At 49.4% G+C, this 22,501-nt stretch overlaps 1 pseudogene; it reads left to right on the top strand.

Annotated features, from left to right (window-relative positions):
* The first annotated feature begins 3,674 nt into the window (after nucleotides 1-3,674).
* On the top strand, nucleotides 3,675-20,713 carry LOC147529082 (uncharacterized; annotated as a pseudogene).
* The last annotated feature ends 1,788 nt before the right edge of the window (nucleotides 20,714-22,501 follow it).

Genomic DNA, 22,501 nt, shown 5'->3' with positions numbered 1-22,501 from the left:
CCAGAGCTTCTTTGGGATTTCCAGAACAACAGAGACCTTTTCAATGCCTATTTTAACTTTATGCCTTTCCCTGCAGTGCTGGAAGTCCAAAACAGATTGTTCTGGCTTGAAATACCTGGGATGTGGTGACAAGACCAAGCCCAAAGCTCTGGAGCAGTAGCTATGATTAAAATTCTTCCCAATTTTTTTTAAGCCCTCTTTAATAGTCCATGGGAGGCCTAAACGTTGACCTGTGATTTTGTTTTTTTTTTTGTTGTTACTTAGGAGCATTTGGTTATTTGGCCTTGATAAAAATGAATAAGACCATTTGCCTTTCCAGTGGCTTTATGCCACACCTGATGGATTGTCTGCACTGTCACTGGAAAAGCAAAATTGTCCTGGGTAGACAGGAGCCAGCCTCTGGGGCGTGCAGTAGGAGCTCTTGGGAGGTTTTTCTCCTCCACTCACACATTTGTCGTTCTCAAACACTTTTTATCAAGTTTGCTGCCTCTGTCTCAAAGTAGTGTTATCTTTGTGGTTCAAAAAGTGCTAATTGAATGAAAACCAGCTTCACTTCTGAAAAACGTTCCTGGGCAGCGGATGAACGTGGTCTCAGAAGTGGTTTGAGGGAGGGACCTTCTTCACATCACTTCCTTCGCTTCAAGGTGGGCTTCGAATTCAACTCTAGGTTCCGTGCAGTACTTGGCAGACTTGGCTGAAGCTGAACTGGGAGCTTGTGTCTTGTCTGGAGGGATTTGTGTACTGGGAGAACTGGTGGTAGTGCTGTGGTCTGGTTTTCGTGATCTGCAGCTCAGAGCTCTCATCAGGCTGTCCACACCAGCTCAGGTGATGGTTTGTGTGAGTAAAATCCTTGTGTATACCTTTTCCCAGGTTCCTCGGAAAACTTAGGAACACAGGGCAGAAATGACTTTTTTTTCCAATTTTCCTTGCGTTTATAAACTTTATTTCATTGAAAATCTGGTCTTTATCGTAACTCAACCTAAGGGTTGGTCCCTCACGGAACCAAATAGGTGCTGCAAGTGCCACCACAAGCTTTCACGCGTCACGTTGATGTTTTTCCTGAAAAATCAGTAGGCTGAGCGTTGGCACTGGGGTTTTATTTCCACCTCATTCCCAGGGTGTTGTACAGAGAGCTGACTTCTGGTGGAAATACCTACAGTCAGGTGAATTCATTCTGTGATGTTGTAATCGTGACATTTTCAGAATTCTTGGAAGAATTTGCTGTTGGGGTTTAGTTCCCTGAAACTGGGGGTTCTGAGCGTCGCCGTTTGGAACCAGTTGGTTCGTGAAGATAATGTGGTTCTGGAAAGGAAACCAGCTGTAAGATTAATTAAATGTATTATTTATGGGGGGAATTGATTATGTAATAATACATTTGGCTTCGGTTGCTCTGTCCTCGCCGCTGCAGCTCTGGAATGTGAAAAACTTCTCTAACTTCATTTTTTTCTTAATGCTGTCACAGGAGCTGAAAAAGTAAGTACTCTTGAGTTGTCGCGTGGTTGGTTTTTTTTTTGCATTTTTTTTTTAAATTTTGCAATTTCTGGAAAATCAGAGCAATGTAGGCGCTGAGCTGATACTTCTTCCTAGACAGATTATTGCACAGTTTTGGTTTCCACTGGAAATAAGGGTTATCTTTCCAGGTTTATTGATGAAATTCAGTGGGGTCAGCTTTGATTCAAGACAGCTCTTGGAATTGGGAGAAACCTCCTGATGATTGGAGTCCTCCGTAATGCACCTCGCCCTTGAGAGGAGCGACTGCAACTCCAGTGCTTGAAGCTGCTGGACTTGAGCAAAATCACCTCTAATTAAAAAAAAAATAAATTACCCCCCCAATTTAATTGTTTTGTCAAATGAGCACACTCGTTCGATATGTTAATAGCTGGAATGCAAATTAAATATTTAAAGGTGTGACAGTTCGAGCTGTGCTGAGTCATGTCCGAGTTTCTTGTTGCACCCACTAGAGATTCGTCCTGAAGTAATTTGAAGTTGTAAACTCTGAGTATAACGCCCTTGCTCTGGGTTAATGAAGTTTTCTCCATAAAAGATCTCCTCGAAGGCTGCAGACTCGGATTTTTCCCTTGGGATGACTCAAAGGAACGCGAATGTAGAGCCAAGCAGAGCATGCCAGGCAAGAGCAGAAATCCAGGTGCTGTTTCGGAGTCTGTATCGACCTGAGTAACCCAAAAATCCAAATATCTGTCCCACTATGCCATTTCAGCTGGGCATTTTGCTTTTCCCGGCGGTTTCGTGCTGCCCGGTGGCTACGCTGGATCCGGATGGCCGTTCCTGTCGAACATGTACGCTGCAAAGCGGTGCCTTTGTGCTCCACAAATTTTAATTTGCATCGTTTGATCTTCTCCAGCCTGATGTACCCTCTGAAAATCCCATTTAAAATCCCATTTAAATCCACACCGCCTGCAAAGAGATTTTTTTTTAAGGGGAATGCTGTTGGCCATGTAAGAATAAAAAATATCTTCAATTATTCCCCAGCAGCTGTGACAATCAGCAGTATGAGGCTGCCCCAGTGTGTTTTTTTTACACCAGGAACGTATCCTTACACCTCAAAATAACTTGTGCAGCCTCTTTAGTAGCACCTCGCTCCCCGAGACGTACACGGTGTCGATTTCACTGCTCCATAACGCCGTGGAAGCTGTAGTAACAGAGGAGTAAACCTGAGTTACTGCTTGCTCCTGCCTACAATGCGTGTGCTTCCAGCTGGGGTGGTTTGGTGTTGATGGAACGAGTAGGTTAATGTTATTGGAAGCACTGGTTTGTTTCTGGTGTTTTATTGCTCCATAACTGGTGTAAAATGCAAGAGAAGAGTGCGAAGTGAAATAAAGGCTTCAAAATAAGTTGAAGTTTAGATTTTTAAAATGTTCTCAGCTGTGTCACAGTGTGTTCAGCAGTGGTTCATGACTCCAACAAAAAAAAAAAGACCTACTTTTGCTTTTCCTAGGAATTTTTAGCATTGAAGTATAGTATTAACATTGCTTTAATACTTTAAACTATATAAATTTAAATTGGAAGTTTAAAAAGGCAAAAGTGCTTACTTGGAATTACGGGTCTACTTTTGCTTTTGTAGTAATTTTTAGCATTGCAATATAGCATTACATTGCTTTAATACTTTATATACATTTAAATTGAAAGTTTTAAAAGGCAAAAGTGTAATTTTTTACACTTTACTTGTAATAAGTTTTTTGTTTTACTGATCTGGCAAGCTCTGCACTTGAGGCTCGTAAACCAGAAACTGGTTGGAACTACAAGCCATCAGCTGAAGTCTGGATATTTCTGCTGATTTATTTTTTTATTTTCCTAGTAAGGTGTGGCTAAGGCAGGAAAACACAAAGTAGACGCAAGATTTTTCATTTCACTAGAAGATTATTTTTTTATAGGCTAAATTAATCGTGAGATCTCCAGCTCTTGGTCAATTTTACGACTTCAGAAACTGGATGTGTTTAAGCAGTGTTGTTTATTTGAAGGAAAATTTGTAACAGAGGAAAAATGGAACCCAAAAAAAGGGAACAAAATGCTTGAGCTCTTTGTCGTGAATAGTAGTGGCATGATACCTTTGTGTTCCATAAGAAATTCTAACGTCTGCTGCATGCCCTTGCTTTGTTTAGTTGTGCTGCAACTCCCTTGTTGTGCTTATCTCTTAATGCTGCCGCTTTTGGAAGATGAGGACAAGGAAGCCTCCCTGCCCGGTGGAAAAAGGATGGGTGGACAAGCACAAGGATGATGAAGCGGAGAGGCAGCATGACGAAAGAGAAGGTGCACTCGCCGCCGCGGCCCCCGCAGAGGGCCAGGAGGTGGAGGCTGTGAACGGGGTCTGCAACGACGACTCCGTTGAAAGCGAACTCAAGGGAGACCTGAAGAGAGCGAGGAATGGAAAGAAACAAAGGAAACGGAAGCGTTCTCCAAAACCCAAACCCGTGGCCTCCAAGTTAGACTGGGTTTTGGCTGGTTTGTTGGCCGATGGCGTGTGGTTTGAGAAGCCTTTCTACGATCGCGCCGAGGACCTGTACAGGCAAAAACTGGTGGATTGGCAGAACCAGGAGGCAGCGGAGACCACGCCGACGGCTGAGCAGTCCCTGTCGGTGGCCAGCTCAAAAGCTGTGCAAGATGTTCCCAAGCCAAGGATGGTTTCAGCAGCCCCACCTGCTCCCATGGCAGTCTGTTGGCTTGTCACCATGTTGTTCAGGGTGTCTGGGTCAACAAGGTTGACTTTGATAAGGCCGAGGAGACGTTTGTTGAAAAATCTCTTTGTTCCTCCGAATGTCCTGACCATCCCGTCTGCGTGGTCGAACGCTGGCAACGTTGGGCTGGGAACACCGGATGAGGGCTACGCAGCCCTGCCCACTCCTGCCACACCAAGCGTAGCTCCAGCTGTCATCTCTGATTCTGCCGCTTCCTTCGTTACCAGTTCGCCTGGCTCCACGCACCAGAACGGTAAGCCACAGCTTTCGAGCTTGCAGGCCCTCATGTCAGAGGTGTGGCTGGAGAAACCTCTCTACGATGACGCTGAGAAGAGCTTCTACGAGAACATGCTTGATGGCCATCTGTCAGACAAAGCCAGACAGCAGCAACGTGGCTGCCCGAAGCAGCGAAGAACCACCAGGAGGACGGGAAGAACCACACCGTTGGAAAGCAAGTGGGCGTTGAGCGGTGGAGGCCACCACCAGCTCTCTGCTTCCCAGCGATGCCGAGCAACCTCCACCTACCTGCTTTTTTCTGCACAAGGACAGCGAAACTGTGTGGCTTAACAAGCCAACGTACGACCGTGCCGAGTACGATATACGCGGCGAGGCTCTGAAGATGTCAAAAGCAGGAGAGGGCACGGGAACGCAGGAATCCACCGTAGTGACACCCTCTCCACCAGCTGCTTATCCTTCAAGTGAACCTGCGCCAGAAACGAAGTAGGAGAAGTTTCTTCTGGGGTAACACATGCAAAACCGTTGGGTCAGGATTGAGCTGAAAGAGTTTGCATGTGTAGAAGATGGGAGTCCTTTTGTGTCTGCAGGACCCAGTGGGCAGACAGCTGTAGGGAGACACTGCTCCTGAGCCAGGGAGCCTGTTGGTGGGCAGGGTAATGGGTGGGAAACTCCTTCAGCGAACCCTTTCTCCTGAGAGTTGGAGGAGGTTGGAGGAGGTTGGAGGAGGTTGGAGGAGGTTGGAGGAGGTTGGAGGAGGTTGGAGGAGGTTTGAGCAACCTGGTGTAGTGGAAGGTGTCCCTGCCCATGGCAGGGAGGTTGGAACTAGATGATTTGAGGTCCCTTCCAACCCAAACCATTCTATGAATGCTGCTGGCTAAAAGCAGTACTTGTGTGGTGCCAGAGGTTGGGCATGTAAAGTGAAGAAAGGTTTGATCCCTTCTTCACATGGGGAAAGCCCGAGGCCGTGCCCCTTTCTATGTTCCTATTATGTACAAAAACCCAGAAAAGTGAGAAGTTGGAGAAAATGGCACGTTTTGAACAGACCTGCTGAGACAGCAGAGGACGCAGTGTACTTTTGATCCTTGAGTTTCTTAAGATTTGTTGGGAAGATCTTAAGATCTTTCTGTCGAGTGACACAGGGAGGGGCAGGCAAGCTTTGGAGTACACATGCCTTTCACTCTCTCCTATTTGGGATAACTTTCACTTTAGTTGGATAGAACTAGATGTTTGGTCATGCCTCTCACCCTTCCCCAAGAGGTGTCATTGTGAAATACGTGGCACGAGTTGTCTGTAACTGGGATTCTCTGTTCATTGTACTGGTTGGCAGCAGCAGGTCTTGGAGGGTTGAGTGCGGGGGATGGCTTTGGTGTAGAGGACTTGGATGGCGTGGTGGCCTCTGATCTCTTCTGAATGGGTCCGTGGGGAGGGTGCATGCTTCATGTTGGCTTCCATGGAGTAGTTTTACTGGTGACCTGTGGGGGTTGGGGCTGAGGACGACAGAGGTTGCGGGGTGTGGTAGAACCTGGTAGTGGTGCAGTTTCGTCGTGACGCTCTGTTCCTACTCTCACCACCTCCTCCAACCGATCTTGGTGCTGGTGGTTGTCCCCTGGCACATCTTCTTCTCCTGCTTGTGCCAGGGCTCCATCGTTTGCCTTCCAGTTAAGAAATGACACAACTTTTGGAAGCTGCTGCGCTGAAGAAGACCAACGTTCCCTGTTTCACAGCAGCAGCGGGATGGTTTTTTCTGTTCCTCCTTACAGTGGACGGGTGTCCGTCCCTCACAGTTGCAGCAGCTTCCAAAAGGGCACATGAAGCTGTGGCGCCGCTGGAAATTGCAACTGTAGGTGGATTTTCCTGGAGACTGGTTGGCGTTGGGTTGTACCGGGGCTGTTCTTTCCAGGAGAATTTGGTGGTGCACCTAGTGAAGCATGGCGTGACCGAGTAGGGGCGTGTAGAAACCTAAATCGGTCAACGGTTGCTTGTTGAGTTGTGGTCAAGGAAGACTGAACCACGTTGAAATTTGGGAGCTGTGGCATCAGCAGCTGCCTGGCGCCTACGGAGCGCCCTCCGTAGCGCGGCACATCTTTGGTTTCACCGCGGTCAGGGGTCTGAGGAATTAAAAACATTATTCCCTTTTTGATTCTCATGGACAAGACTCTTTCTCCGCAGCAGATTCCCGTGTGTCTGGCGCGATGTAGAAAATCCTGCTCCAAAAGCTTTTTTTTTGTGTGGAAAAAGGTACGGATCAGATGGTTTATTCTGTCCCTACTTGGTGCCCTGGCACTGAACGCAGGTCAGGAGGGGCAGATGGGTGGGTGATTAGACTGTCCTGCTTTCTTAATAGGATCCCAGTTACCTAAAGCTTTCCACCAGAGGGGAAACTGGTGAGAGAGAGCTGGAGGCACGGCTTACGGGGGAAGAAAATGCTCTTCAAGCTTATCGTGAGCTGCGAACTTCACTTCTAGGAATTCACTTTGGTGTTTTGTTTGTGTTTGGTTTTGTTTTTTTTTTTCTCCCTTTCTGCAGAAAAATGGCAGTTGACTACTTCACGCACGAGAAGATCTGGTTTGAGAAGTACAAGTACGACGATGCCGAGAGAAGGTTCTACGAGCAGATGAACGGGCCGGTTGGCAGTTCTTCACGCCAGCAGGTACGGTTTGTTCTCCGGTGGGGTTTAGCAGAGGGCTGGAACTTCGGGAGCTATTCCAGAGCAGGTGTAGACATGCATTTTGTGTTATTCCCACTCTTTTTCCACGTGCTTTTTCCACGTGTGAGTCTCTTCTCTAGAGCTTTCTCAGCCTGCTCAGTTGTGACCCCTTTTCCCTTTCCAAAGACCATCTTCTCTGCATTCTGAAGAATTTCTCCTGCGTACTGGAAGATCAGAGGCCCTGGTAACAACAGGAGAACCAGTTATGGGTCGCAGCACACACTTTTAACCCTTTCAGGCTGCTGTGGCAGAGCATAAATGCTGCCTGTGATTTAGGGGGGGCACAGTTTGAGGCACGAGCCCGAGAGCTGCAGTTCTGGTGCCAGGGCTGGGCGATACGCTGGGTGAAGAGTTGACCTGTCCCTGTTCAGCCAGAGAATGCTGGTTTGGAGCAGCTAAGCTCCCCTTGGCAAGGGATAGACTGGGTAGATCCGAGATGGTGTTTGAAGAGAGGCACCGTGGCTCCAAAGAGACCAGGAATTACGTTCCTCTCTTGTACCCCCCCCCCAATATTCAGCGTGCTCCTGCAGAAGATTCCATGGTGGTACTGGTGAGTCGTGGGGAGCAGGTGGAGGGTAAGCATGGTGCTGCTGCAGGGCACCTGAGCCGAAGTAATTTAAGATAATTAGCCTGAAATTATTACTCTTTAAAGGTACAGAGTTATCGTAACCTCTTCCTGCTACGTAAAGAGCTGTACACTGCTTATGCACTCGAGTGGTTGTGTAGAAAGCTGCTTAGAGCTTTAACTGGCTGTCTTGGAAGTGTTTAAGGGGATGTTTTTGCTTCAGGAATAGCTCCTAGGCACATTCCCTCTCTTCCTGCTGCCCGTGCTGGAATAGTGGTGGCACAGCACCTAGGACACTTGCATAAAAATGAGGAGCTGTAGATACGCACTTGAAGGAGGTGTTGAAGAGCAAAGCTCTTGGAAAGAGAAATCTGCTCTTGGAAAGAGAAATCTGCTCTTGGAAGAACAGATAGACTATTTCATGCCACATAAGGGGCTTCCAGGGAAGAAGTTCTGCCTTTGAGAGCTGGTGTGAAGAGGTTCTGCTGCAGTTTATCAGCCGTTTCTCTGCTAAGGGAAAAGATCCGTGCTCCTTAAAACCATCTTGCAACCTGGAAGTTGGTATCCACCTGAACGTGTCTAGGCTGGCGCTCTTCCGCGGTTTGACGTGGGATTTTGGGCTTGTGGGCAGTTTCGTGGCTCAGATCTCGCTCGTAGGGTTGCAGTCTGGGAGAGGCGAGGAGTGACTGGATCATGGAAACTGAATTTGTGCCCTAGGAAGGGAATTTTTTTCCAAATCCAAGCTGAGGCATGACATCAGGGGGATGGGGCAGGAACTCGTGCTGCTGGGTCATACCTCTTTGGCTAGAAGACTTGAGAAAGGGCTGCCACTTCTTGTCTGAGTCCAGTGACAGGTAGTGACCCGACGAAGGGCTGCCTCACGACAGATCCCTAAGGAGAACTGAAGTGACTCCAGCCCCCTCTGCCTCGCTGGCAGCACTCCAAAACCGTAATCCGAGAGAATTTAAAAGCTTTTGACTGGGTGATCTTCTGGACACGTGGCCTGGTGTGACCAGGGATTGCAGTTGGCGCTTGATTTAGAACCGATCCTTCTCGCAGGTAACTTGGCAACGCTTGCTGAGGCATTGGAAGGCACCCTCCCCTACTCTTATCCTCCCCCCCTTTTTTTTTTTAAATAAAAAAACCTCCCTGACCAGTTTCCCCATGTTTCTTTTTTTTTTTTTTTTTAAAAAAAATCTTGGTTCTTTCTGCACTGTTTGCAGGAGAACGGAGCCAGCACGATCCTACGCGACAGTGCCAGAGCCAGGGAGAATATCCAGAAATCGCTGGCCGGAGTGAGTACCCAAGCTCTCTCACCAGCTGGCTACCCGCAACCATTTTTAGCTGTGGTGCATCTCACAGACCTCTGCTGTCACCACTTCGTAGATTGTGTGGCTTCTTATTTTTAAGTGAGAGGAGAAGACTAAGGTGTGCAGCGCCGTGTACCACCGGCGTAGCTCCATCCCATCAAGAGCACCTTGTTGCTACTGGAGTGCATGCTGCTTACTGGCTTGCTCGCCTCGCAGTGCTTTTTCAAACTAACTGGTTTCGGGTTCAAATTCTTCAACTGTGCATTTCTTGACTTTTTCTCCTGGTGGAACGTGAGAGTTTGTTCCCACCAGTCTGATCTGACACGTTTCTAGTCGCTGTTAAAACAACCTTGCTGGGTGGCGAAGCACTGAGCTGCCAGCAGGAGTGTGTATGTCTCTTTTGGGGTACACTGAGCTGCCACCTTCTTTTTCTTGTTTTGCTTTCAGTTAGGGTATGTGCAAAAAAATGGTATCTTCCATCTGCTGCATCTAGGGAATTCAGCTTGGCTGCTAGCTCCTAAGTCTGGACTATCCTACAGAAATTCAGTAATGTCCTTTCTGGAAGTTTGGGGTTTTTTTGATATGTACAGACAGCACTGTTAAAACTCTTAATTTTTTTCAAGAGGCAGCTGAGATCTTAAATTAATAAGTGGATTGGCTTTGTGGGTGAAGAAAACACAGAATACAGCCCATGGGTCTTGATTTCTTACTCCTGCAGTGGCACTGCCACGTACCTGCCCATACCTTCCACCTGAGGGCATCTGTCCTTTATTGATTTGGCCTCATGACTGAAACTGAAATAAAACCTCAAGTTTTGCAAGCTTTTTTCAGATTCAGGGAAAAAAATTGGAGCTTTTGTGTCATTTTGTCATCCCTGGTGGGGTATTTACACCCTCAGTTTCCATCTAGATCAGTAACAGGGAATCGAGCCTTTCTCCAGGGGAATGTTTCATATTCCTCAACACAAGCAGAAAGCAGCCGTGCATTTGGGGTGGATACAGAGGAATTGAGCTCGTTGCTTTCCCCATGATGGTCTCGGTGCTCCTGTTGAGTAACTTCTGCAGCCTCTCATGGGAGTGATCCGAGATACTTGGTACCACACTGGAAACTTGGATGCAGGTGCAGGAAGAGCAGGGCAAGTTTGATAAAAGGGTAGTGGGGAAAGGATTAAATTTGCTTTGATTGGATTCAGTGGTGCTGGATACAGCGTGGGGATCAATGGGAAGTTGGGACATTTAGATTTAGATTGGATCTAAGGAAGAAATTCTTCCCTCTGAGGGTGGTGAGGCTGGCACAGGTTGCCCAGAGAAGTTGTGGCTGCCCCATCCCTGGCAGTGTTCAAGGCCAGGCTGGATGGGGCTTTGGGCAACCTGGTGTAGTGGAGGGTGTCCTGCCCATGGCAGGGGGGTTGGAACTGGACGATCTTTGAGGTCCCTTCCAACCCAACCATTCCATGATTGTATGACATCATCATAATATTGAAAACCAAACCAAAACAACTGAAGAGGAAAATACTTGGACGTTTTCTAATGCCAGTTTCTTACTACAGCATCAGTGTTTCAGCTTCGGGAAGATTTTCCTGACCTGGCTCACTTCAAGTTCAGACCTGAAATAACATGGTTGAGCTTTCGGTGGAGACTGTCAGCCCTGTCAAGGACTTGTAGTTTGGACTTTAGCAAGGCAAATACGTGGGGAAACGAGCCCCTGTTGCAAACAGAGTTGAAGAACGCTTTGCACAGTGTTAAATGCTTTTGGAAAGGTGTTTCCAAGCTGGGCAAGGTTGTTGCTTCCTTCAAGACCTGCCTCCTCCAGGAGCAGAGGCTGGATGTGGGTGAGGAGGGACAGAAAACCTAAATACGAATCGCCTGGCAGTGCTGCTGCTCTGCCCTGAGGGCATGTTCTCATCTGGCAGAATGGTCTGTGGTTTACCAAAGATGAGAATTTTCTTGCCCTGGCCTGTAAGTGCTGTTAGAAGAGCTTTTGTGTGAGGAGCATGTAAGATGGGATCATGCAGGTCCTGTAATGGAGAAGACTGAGGGAACTGGCAAAGCACCAGACCAAAGCCGGAACAGAAATTTGAGAATATAAAGCCCTTTGCACCCCTGTGGCACTTGGGGTTAGTGCTGAATATAAAAAAATAATTTCATCTGCTTGATTTTTTTTTTTTTTTTTGTTCCTGTGAAGAAAGCTTGGCAGGCTTGAGGATTTCGATGATCTTGAGGGTCTCTTCCAACCAAATGATTCTATGATTTAAGGTCAGGACTGAGCCTCAGGGCCTTAAAACTGGAATCTGGGGGTGTTGCAAAAAAAATGGACTGAGCTTCTCCGGTGCAGGCTTGAAGGAGAAGTGTTGTGTTACTGCACGACGGCGTTAGGGAAAGCATTGTGCACCCTGATCTGCCCTGCTGTCAGGGTCATGCCTTTCACAGAATCATGGAATCATCTGGTTGGAAGAGACCCTCGAGATCATCAAGTCCAACCGTTCATCCTGCACTGTCAGGGTCCCTAAAACATGTTCCTCAACACCAAATCCACATGGTTTTTCAACAACACCTCCAGGGATGGGGACTCCACCACCTCCCTGGGCAGCCTGTTCCAACACTTCACAACCCTCTCTGGAAAGAAATTCTTCCTGATATCGACCTAAATTTCCCTGGTGTAACTTGAGGCCATTCCCTCTCATCCTGTCATCCCTAACGTGGGAGAAGAGACCGACCCCCATCTCCCTACAACTTCCTTTCAGGTAATTGTAGAGAGCGAGAAGGTCCCCCCTGAGCCTCCTCTTCTCCAGACTGACCATTCCCAGCTCCCTCAGCCGCTCCTCACAGGACAGTTCTCCAAACCTTCACTAGTTTCGTTGCTCTTCTCTGAACCTGCTCCAGCACCTCGTCCTTCTTGAAGTGAGGGGCCCAAAACTGGACACAGTACTCCAGGTGTGGCCTCACCAGTGCTGAGCATAGGGGGACAATCACTTCCCTGCTCCTGCTGGCCACACTGGTTCTGATCCATGCCAGGATTACGTTGGCTATAGCTGCCATTCTGCTCTCCAAGTCTGCAGTTGCTCGGAGAAGCAGAGCCGTGGCAACGGTGACCTCTCCTTGCTGCTTTTTAATCCCACTTTATTGATCCTTCCCCTGGATCGTACCGTACCCCGGAGGGCTCCCTTTCCAGTTTTTCCACTTGTTGCTGTATCTCTGCCCTGGAACCTGGAGTGGTAAACCCCAGTTGGATCTTCTGTTAGTGTGTGGGTTGGAAAGAGGGAGTTGTTGAGAAATGAGGTGGAAACATCAGCTTTTGGGGCTTGCATTTCTGAAGGAACATCTTTCATCTTGGGCAGGCTTGACTTCAGAACATGCTTAAACTTTGTTTTTATGCTTCAGAAGGCCAAATTTATGCTGTGAGCTACAGAACAGCAGCGAAGCTTGGTTTTATACTCAGGATTTAGTCTTTCCCCACTGGACCAGAGTTATTGTCAGGAGTCTAAAGATGGAGCAGGGGAAGAGTTGGCTCTTACAAGATGGGAAGATAGAAGATCAATGCCTGCCTTTGGCTGTGAAATTCAGCCAAGGCTGGTTTCAGATCTGGATAGCGTGGTTCCGAAACGCATCCATGAGCATTAGAAGGGTTGAGGCAGTGGTGTTGGTTCCTCCTGAAGGAGGGTACAAAGCTCTGATGCTGGAAACATTTGTTTGCACATACCTTTCATCTCGCTTTGCATGGTCATCTCTGCTTTCAACGATCTCTCTGGTCGACATCTCCTCGATCGCTCATGCTTTCCTAGAGGTAAAGTTGTTAAGACGTGCAGTACTGCAACTGGTGGCACTGGGACCGCTGGTGGGGAGAGATTTTACAGCTGGGGACCTGAGGCACGGAAAGGGCCAACTTGCCTGAGATGAGCAAGTCCAACAGGGTGATGGAACTCCCACTTCCTAAACCCTCCCCAGGGATTGCAACCACGGGTAGGTGGCTGGGGTGGGAGTCTGACGCTCCGTTACTTCCCTCCGTGCCCAAGCTCCTTACAAAGCCTCGGTGTTTGTGCTTTTTTTGTGTGGATTTCAAACAAGAGAAGCTCCCAGAAAACCTTTGATCTCGCTGAAATGTTGACAGACCACATTCAAAACATCTGTGTGCAGGGAACGGTCACGTCTTCTGGAGGAAACCAGCCAGGATCCATCCTGCCGCTCTTAAACAGGCGGAAGAACCTCTCCCCACCGTTCACTTTTGGGTGTCTGACCATGGATAAACTTCACATATTTCCACATCTCAGGTAGAGCAACCCGAGGGCAGAGGTGTTGAAATAAGCTTATTTTTTTGGCTGAAGCTGTGAGGGCTTTGTGAGCTTCAGACTGGAAAACCTCCCCATCCTGTCTGTACTGGAGGTTGGGAAATCTGTGCTAACTCAAATTAAGGGAAAACCTTCATCCCTCCGGATACTTCTTGTCGTGAGGGAAGTGGCAGCTTTCCAGCCTGCTTACCAAAGGAAGAGCTCTTAGCTGTAGTTGTCCAGACAGATTTATTTCAGCTAATTTGTAGAAATGTGAACTTTGCTGACTTTTTCTTCATTCTTTGATTTTTTTAAAGTGTGTTTAGAGTCAAACTATAGAGAGGGCCAGATGTTGAAAGCCCTTTGAGGCTAGATTCTTTTTCCTACCTTTCATAAGCAACAAGTCCTAGGATTTTAATTTGCTTGGATGATTAAATTTATACGCCGTCCTCGGTGTGGTTCTGGGCTTGCTGAGTGCTTTGCTATGCAAAATGTTTGAATATAATAACTGCAGTTCAGCACTGGTCAGTGTATCACAAAAACTGTGGCTTAAGCTTAGAAAAAACTTGAGGTTTTAAGAGCTCTGACCATGAAACAGTGTGCAGGAAGACTAAAGTGATGCTCTGGAAGTCCCCACCTTTGGGATTTTGAGTTACTGCCCTCGATAAAATTCACAAACACTTGTGTCGAGCTGCTGCTTGGCCCAGTTGAGTCAGAAGAGGAAACGGTGCTTGGCCGTCCATGGGACAGACACCCTGTAGGTAGTGTGTAGCTCAGCTTGGTGACCATATCTCTAAAAGCTTAGAACATCTTCACCTCAGGGCAAAGCCCACAGCCTCATAAAGGCACTTTTTCCACAATTTCTGGAAGTGTGGTGTGACCACCTCCCAGAATTGGGAACACCTGGTTCAGCGTTGTGCCTCTTACAGCAGGTTTCGCGTTCCCAAAGGACGGCCGGCCCGGTTTGTGAAGAACTTTTATCTCTTGTTTGCTCGAGCTTGGGGCAGGCAACAGTCTTCTGGCCAGCAAGAGGTGTAGCCTGCTCTGGGTTTGCTCAGGAATAACACGTGTCTGAATTCCACAGGGTCTCTGTGTTTAAAACCTCCCAAAAAACCAGCGCGGAGGAGCAAGCGAGTCCTGGTTGAGGATTAGTTCGGCGTGCGTAAGGGCTGCTGCTCCTGGGTCTGTTTGTCCAGGTGCACGACACCGAACGATTCACAGGAATTTTGTGGGTGATCAACCTGTGAAGTGTAGCCAGGTTGTTACTCAGCTTGCGTTTCAGCAGAGACCCAAGTAGCAGCTGAGAAATCCCAGAGGTGAGATGACTCCCCATGGAGACACCTGGATATCTGTGCTGCAGCTCCTGGAGCTGGATAAGGAGGAAATTCTTCCCTCTGAGGGTGGTGAGGCACTGGACAGGTTGCCCAGAGAAGTTGTGGCTGCCCCATCCCTGGAAGTGTTCCAGGCCAGGTTGGATGGGCTTTGGGCAACCTGGTGTGGTGGAGGGTGTCCCTGCCCATGGCAGGGGGGTTGGAACTGGATGGTCTGTGAGGTCCCTTCCCACCCAACCATTCCATGATTAACCCGTACTGATGGGCAGCCCATATTAAATGCCCCTTTGAGAACGCTGACTCTCCTCCAGGCTTCCAAATCTGGATTTGCAACCTTAATGTCGTCTCACCTGCAGGTTCCATGTGAGCTGGCAAAGGAGGGATGAAAAGGAATGTCCTATAAGGAGAGGCTGAGGGCTTTGGGCTTGTCTGGTTTGGAGAACAGGAGGCTGAGGAGCAACCTCATCGCGCTCTGCAGCTTCTCGAGAGGAGGGAAAGAGAGGTGCTGATCTCTTTCCCTGGGATCAAGGGGTAGGACCAATGGGAATGGTACAAAACTACATCGAGGAGGTTCAGACTAGACATTAGGAAACGTTTCTCTGCTGAGAGGGTGGCCAAATGCTCCAAGAGGCTTCCTGTAGAGGTGGTGGGTGCCCCAAGCCCACCAGGTTTAAGAGGCGTATCATATTTCCTGCTCTTCCTTGTGGAGAACAAGCTTCGTCTTCCTCCTGCAAGCCATAGCTACAGCTTTTTTTTCGGAAGACGACCATGATTTTCTCCTCCAGCCTCCCCTGAATGACACAGCCACACAAGGCTGGCAGGTTGGTCTGGAGCTGGAGGCACCCTGCCAAGCTGTAGATGTTCTTCCTGTGGGACCGCAGGGAGGAGCAGCACTGACCCATTCCGTGTGGCACTCCAGGATGGCAGCTGACAAGTGTAAAGGTAGATGATCCTGCTTCCAGTTGGATTTCTCATCTTTGAGGGTGTTTGAGGGTGCTGAGGCACTGGACCAGGTTGCCCAGAGAAGTTATGGCTGCCCCATCCCTGGAAGTGTTCAAGGCCAGGTTGGATGGGGCTTTGAGCCTGCAGAAATGGCTTGGGAATGTGGCTAGGGCTTCAAACTTCCCAGTCCCTGTGGTGCTTGCTGCTTAGCTGGATCAGCGGGCTGCTTTGGAAAAAAAAAATCCAGCTGTGTATCTCTGCAGGCGATGCAGCTCCTGCGTTTCATCACGAGTCAAAATGAGAAAACACTTTTTGAGGGCTGGGAATGGATGTGACTATTCCCAGAATTCACGTTTCCCTGAATTAACTTAGACTTTGGCCCTGGTGGTGTAACTGGAACAGGAAGAGGTCAGGCAATGAGTTCATCTGAGGTTTAATTTTTCCTCTTTGAGCCTCTGTGTGGTGGTGCACATGAGGACGGAAGCCTGTGGAGGTATCTCAGCAGGTTGTTAGTGCAGATGGTTGTTGGGTTGCTTTCGTCCTCTCTAGGTGAGACGTGTTGGTGGCGTTTGAGGACCTGGTCTTGGTAATTCTGCACGTGTTTCTGCATCTGTTGGGTGTTGGCTTTGTCTAACGACAGGAGAGCCAGCTGACGCTGCGCTGTGTGCCACAGCAATGCATGCACAGAGGGGAACGTGACCAACCACCATGCTCTGGACATCTCAGACTAGTTCTGCCACCCAGCTGTGGGACCTTTCTGCAGGCAGTGAGATGTTTCACAAGAAGATGGCAGAGCTCACGGATGGATGTGTCCGTGCGGGTTTCGTTCGGGGTGTGGCTGGTGTGAGGCTGAACTTGCTTGATGATTTGCCTGCATGTGGATCTGCTTCCTGCACTTGAGCTGCCTCTTCCAGCATGAGTGAAAAATCCTTTTCTATCTGCCCTGCTGGACCAAACGTCCTCCAAACCTTTTGCCCTTTGCAGCAGAAGACAGTTCCTCGTAGTAAAAAGAAACTCCTTCTCCCCGTCACAAGAGGCAGTCAGGCCGCTCAACCGTAATCACCTGCGCATGGATGGAGCTGGTGGGGTGATGGGAGAGGACGCTGGAGGGCAAAGCCAGCCCTGCCTCAGATGGACCAAGTTCTCCTTCCTTACCATGAGAAGCATCTGGTCGTAGCTCACCCTGTGTAACAGGATCTTCTGCCAGGGCGTTTAGGTCTCCCACCTCTGGGCACTGCAGCTCCGCGCTCGCGTTCCTGAGCCTGCATCCACTCCAAAGGCAACGTCAGAGATGGATTTCATGGTGCTTTGGAACCCCTTGCCCCTGCCCCTTTTTGGGTGGGTGGAGAAGGGTCTTTTTGACCTTCCTGCTAGGAGCAGCTCGTGCTGCTCCGTGTCTTTCCAGAGCTGGAAGACCTGCTTTCCACGTGCCTCCTATTCCCCTCTCTTCACCTTAACGCCTCCGTGTTCCCCTCTTTTCATCTTCAGTGACTGCTGGGATCTCGGAAGCGACCGAGATTACAATTACAGGCAGGGTGTCCTTGAAAGAGCAGAAATTATTTCCTCTTCCTTGCATTCCATTAGAAATGACAAAACGTGAAGGCCTGTTATTTTCTTTCCCTTTCCTGATTGGAATTTTATAGGTAAGGGCCTCCTTAAAAAAAAAACAAAAAAAAAAAAAAAAAAAACAATCTCTGGTTTTTTGCTGTTAAAACAAACACTTTTGGAGCTGGATTGCTATAATTGCCCCCTCAGGATGCATTAAAGTAGGTTTTGAGAGGAATTAAAGGCTGGACTGGGGAAGGTGGGAGTATAGGAATGCCGGGATCTCTTTCCAGCTCTCCCAGTTGGACAGGTCACTCTGTGCTCCATGCCTCAATTTGTGAGCAAGAGGAGACCAGCTGCCCCGTTCAAGAGGCTTAGCGTGGAACTTCCAAACCTTGTTGCGTGTTTAGTGGGAGTCTATGACCTGAGACTGCACGGAACGACTCGTTCCCTGCTCCTCCTTCGCCAAAGTGTCCCGAGATCCGTCCCGTGCTTCATTCCATAGAGCTAGTGTATTTTTTTTTGTAAAACCTGTTGAGAAAACGTCCGTGTTCTTAGACGCTCTCATATTTTTCTCCCCTGAAGGCATGACTCTGCTTTGCTTCATGGAACCACTGAGCTCACCAGTAGGTGAACTGGTTGGTTTCATCTCCCTTTTCCTCGTTGCAGAGTGCCAACACCGCCTCTTCCGGGCCCGCCGGTGACCAAAGCGAGCTCCTTTCCCGAATTTCTCACCTGGAGGTAGAAAATCAAAACCTTCGCAGTGGTAAGTAGGAGAACCTTCTGGCATGGAAGCCAACCTGGATGGGGGTCCTGCTTCTGTGGGTGTGTCCTTTACGGACTTAGTCTGCCGCCAGGTGAGCACGTGCCAGTGTCTTGATCAGAGCTTTGCCAGCTTCCTTCTGACTGGGGCAACTGGTTGTTTTTAAAGCCCACTTTGAGCAGAAGCAAATTTGTCCTGACTTGAGAGCTGACGCAGAGCCTACAAGACAAGGTCTTTTGGTTTCAACCCCCCTCCTCTTCTTCTCCCAGTTGTTGCAGACCTTCAGATGGCCATCTTCAAGTTGGAAAGCCGCCTGAATGCTCTGGAAAAGTCATCTACCTCCCACCAGCCCTCACAGGTTCCTCCAACTCAGGTGAGCCTTGGCAAAAACGCTGTTCTGGAATGTTCCACTGTCGCAGAGCGCCAGGTCTTTTCCAAAGTTCCGTGGCTGGCTGAAGATGGAGATGCTCATAGTTAGGATGAGTTTGCTGGCAGGTTTTCCAGCGGTTTTGGCAGCTGCCTTGTCATCTTCCCAAAAAGTATGTGTAGAGAGGAGTGTTCTGTCCTAAGACCAGCAGAGAAGCTGCGTTAGAGGTTTCGGCTCGGGAGAGCTGGTGCAGATCTGGGAAAGTTTGGATTTAATAAATACTTGATGAACATTTAGCCCATGATGTCATGAATTTCTTGGCACGTGTCAGGTAAAACGCCACTTTGTTACGACGGATAAGTGGAACTGGTGACGCTTTCTTTTAGCCAACATCCCCCATGAGAACGTATTTAATTTAATTTAGGAGAAAACTCCATGGGAGCTGATTTTGTGGCACAGTTTGGTCGATTCTTGTTGTAGGCTGGAAGACGTGCTGCCAACAGTGCTGGTGGTCTCTGCAGTGAGCCTATAGAATGTGTAGGCACCTCCTCCTGCCAGGGGTAGGTGCTTGGTTGTGTTCCCAGCTGCTGTCCCATCGGGCTCTTATGGTTAGATATCCTGAGCCCTTAGGAGACAGATCAGCTCTTGGCTACGAGGTGGTTTTGCTCTAGAAGTCCAGCCATGCTGGGCCATCTGGTCCAATGTCCTATTTTGATGGCTCATAGCTGATTTTTCACCAAATCAAATCATTTGGGCTGTGTTCACTCTCTTGAGCGACGTAGACTTCTGTTCCTGAGCTTCCTGAGTGCTGCTGCGATTCAACTTCAGGTTAATCCTCTCCCCTTTTTCCTTACTGCAAACTTGACTGCACGTCACCCCGATGAAGAAAGTGGAGCCATTCAGCGTTCCCTCCAAGAAAGTGGAGCTCCCTTCTGCTTCACCAGCCAAGAAAGCTGAGCCAGCGCTGCGGAGGAAGACGACGATGATGACATTGACCTTTTGGGAGCGACGATGAAGAGGAAGACCAAGAGGCTGCCAAAATCCGGGAGGAGAGACTGCGTCAGTACGCAGAAGAAGGCCAAGAAACCGGGTCTTATTGCCAAGTCTTCAATCCTTCTGGACGTGAAACCGGTGAGTAGCCAAAGCGCTCAACTGACCCATCAGCTAATGGTGAGGCACTGGGACAGGTTGCCCAGAGGAGCTGTGGCTGCCCCATCCCTGGAAGTGTTCCAGGCCAGGTTGGATGAGGCTTTGAGCAACCTGGTGTAGTGGACGGTGTCCCTGCCCATGGCAGGGGGGGTGGGTTGGAACTGGATGGTCCGTGAGGTCCCTCCAACCCAACCCGTTCCATGATATCTGAAAGGTCCTGAGTGGTGTAGTGTTGAATTTCAAACCACTGGATGCCTCTTGGGGCTAACGGTGATCCGTAGGAAAACACTGACGTTGATCCTTGGCGCTGTTGCAGTGGGATGATGAGACGGACATGACGAAGATGGAGGAGTGCGTCCGGTCGGTGCACATGGACGGGCTGGTGTGGGGAGCCTCCAAGCTGGTCCCAGTAGGCTACGGCATTAAGAAGCTCCAAATCTCTTGCGTAGTGGAGGATGACAAAGTCGGGACGGACATCCTGGAGGAGGAGATCACCAAGTTTGAAGACTACGTAAGTCTTTCAGCAAGCTCTGGGTGATGCCTGACCCGCACAGGGTCACTCTTAACTACCCTTCATTTGCAGATTTTGCCAAACTTGGATCTTTTTTCCAGAGAAAACCTCATGGAATTGATGGTGTCTGCCTGCTGAGACACTTCTGGCTGATGCAGAGATCTTGCAGCTTTTTGTGGAGCCGTTTCCAGGCTCATGATGCTCCTCCAGCCCCCACTGCCTGTTCTTTGAGGAACCTCAAACCTTTCACGTTTTATTTTATTCAGCATGGGCAGCACCAGCGTCAGCCACACAAATGTTTAACCTTAGTTAAGGAGGAGACGTCTCCATCCCCATCCTTCTTCCATGGAAATGGAATTTTTATTGATGCTTGACCTTTTTTTTTGCTTATATTTAGAGCAAATCAGGAACTTTCACCTTGACATTGCTAGAAAGTCGTTGTAGGATGGTCTAAGGATTTGTGCAGAAACCAGCACAGTGCAGTGTCCTGTTGTGACTGATGGAACTGGATGATCTTTGAGGTCCCTTCCAATCAAACCATTCTATAATTCTATGATGTTGCAAGAAATAATTAATTAACAGTCCTTGAAGTTCTCTTAGCGCAGTGAGGAGATCTAGGCCATGCTAGATCCGTTGAGGGTGAAGAAATCCCGGACATGAGGGCTTTTTTGGTTGTCGTGAACATCTGGAAACACCTTGGTGACCTCTCGCTTGTGGCTTTCCTTCCGTTTCAGGTGCAGAGCGTTGACATTGCTGCTTTCAACAAGATCTAGAAGCAAAATGGAACCCCTCTGAGACTGTGACTAATAAAGATCAAGATTGGGCTCGAGGATGGGGTGGTGGCTTTTCTCTGCAAAGTGCAGCGTCTCCGGAGTGGTTTTGTCGTGAGATGTCAGGATATTTCCCTTCTTTGTCCCCTCTGTAGAAGGCCACACTGGAGTACTGTGTCCAGTTTTGGGCCCCTCACTTCAAGGACGTTGAGGTGCTGGAGCGGGTTCAGAGGAGAGCAACAAAACTAGTGAAGGGTTTGGAGAACTTGTCCTGTGAGGAGTGGCTGAGGGAGCTGGGACTGGTCAGTCTGGAGAAGAGGAGGCTCAGGGGGGACCTTGTCGCTCTCTACAATTACCTGAAAGGAAGTTGTAGGGAGATGGGGGTCGGTTCTTCTCCCACGTAGGAATGACAGGATGAGAGGGAATGGCCTCAAGTTGCGCCACGGGAAATTTAGGTCAGATAACAGGAAGAATTTCTTTCCAGAGAAGGTTGTGAAGTATTGGAACAGGCTGCCCAGGGAGGTGGTGGAGTCCCCATCCCTGGAGGTGTTGAGAAACCGTGTGGATTTGGTGTGAGGAACATGGTTTAGGGACCCTGACAGTGCAGGGTGAACAGTTGGACTTGATGATCTTGAGGGTCTCTTCCAACCAGATGATTCCATGATTCTGTGAAAGGCCTCGAGACGGGGTGACCCACGTTTCGGGTTGGAATGAAGGTCCAACCTTTCCCAAGGCAGAGACCCCAGTCAGTCTTTCCAAAAAAACCCCAACAACAGGACGAATCACCGGGAAGCATCCAGGAATTGCTGGTTTGGGGCGGAATTTCCTCCCTCTTTGCCCCTTCGTTGCTCGATATCCCACAGGGTCACTTCAGCTGATTATTTGGGTCCTTGGGAGCCGCGGCCGTGCTGAGGGTGGCCTGTGGAAAGGGAAGATGGCATTTCCAACTGGGCACATGGATGTGGCACAGTGCCAGAGTCCAGGGTCCGGGTTCAAGTCGTACGGTGCCAATGCTGCGCAGATGGGAAGTGCCGCAGGATTGCACTGCGAGCACCAGACGAAGCTGCAGCAGCACCCAGCTCCAGTGCCAGTTTCCTGGCTGGTGTGTGGTGCCCTGTGCCCGACGTCCCTGTGTGCAGGTGCACGAGGAGCCTGGTGTCAAGTTGTGCCCCTGGTGTGGGCATGTCTTGGGCCTGGTTGCTGTGTGCCCGGCGTGTCCTGGGGGGTCCATGCACTGTTGGGATACCTGCTGTGCATGATGACTGGTGCTGGGCGGTGCACCATGTCCCCTGTGCTGGTGTGCCAGGACCTGTGTGCATGGTGTGCTGCCATCCCAGAGCCCTCCCTGCCTGGTGCTGGGGGTGCCCGGGTCCTGTGTGTCTGTGTCCCTGTGCTGCCATCCCCAGAGGTCCATGTGCCTGGTACTGGCACAGCTGGGGCTATGTGTGCCTGGTGCTGGGCATGTGGTGTCCCATAAGCTGGTGCCAGGTGCTGTGTGCCTGTGCGGTATCCTGGTGCCGTGTGTCCCTGTACCAGCCTTCTCCATGCCCAGTGCACCGTGTGCTCAGTGTCCTGTGTGCCCTCTCCTGCTGTGGCCCATGACCCCTCTGTTCAGTGCCTTCCAGTGTGCTGCCCTGTGCCATGTGTCCTTAAGCCACCGGTGTCCCATATAGAGTCATGGAATGGCTTGAACACTGCCAGGGATGGGGCAGCCACAGCTCTCTGGGCAACCTGTGCCAGTGCCTCAGCACCTCAGAGGGAAGAATTTCTTCCTCAGATCCATTGAAATTTCCCCTCTTTCAGTTTAAAGCCATTGCCCTGTGTCCAAAGCCCTCTCCAGCTTTCCT

This window comes from Tauraco erythrolophus, chromosome 3 (assembly GCF_009769465.1).
Source record: "Tauraco erythrolophus isolate bTauEry1 chromosome 3, bTauEry1.pri, whole genome shotgun sequence".
Classification (NCBI taxonomy): domain Eukaryota; kingdom Metazoa; phylum Chordata; class Aves; order Musophagiformes; family Musophagidae; genus Tauraco; species Tauraco erythrolophus.
Note: the sequence above shows the minus strand (reverse complement) of the source record. Positions and strands in the feature narration are given on the sequence as shown.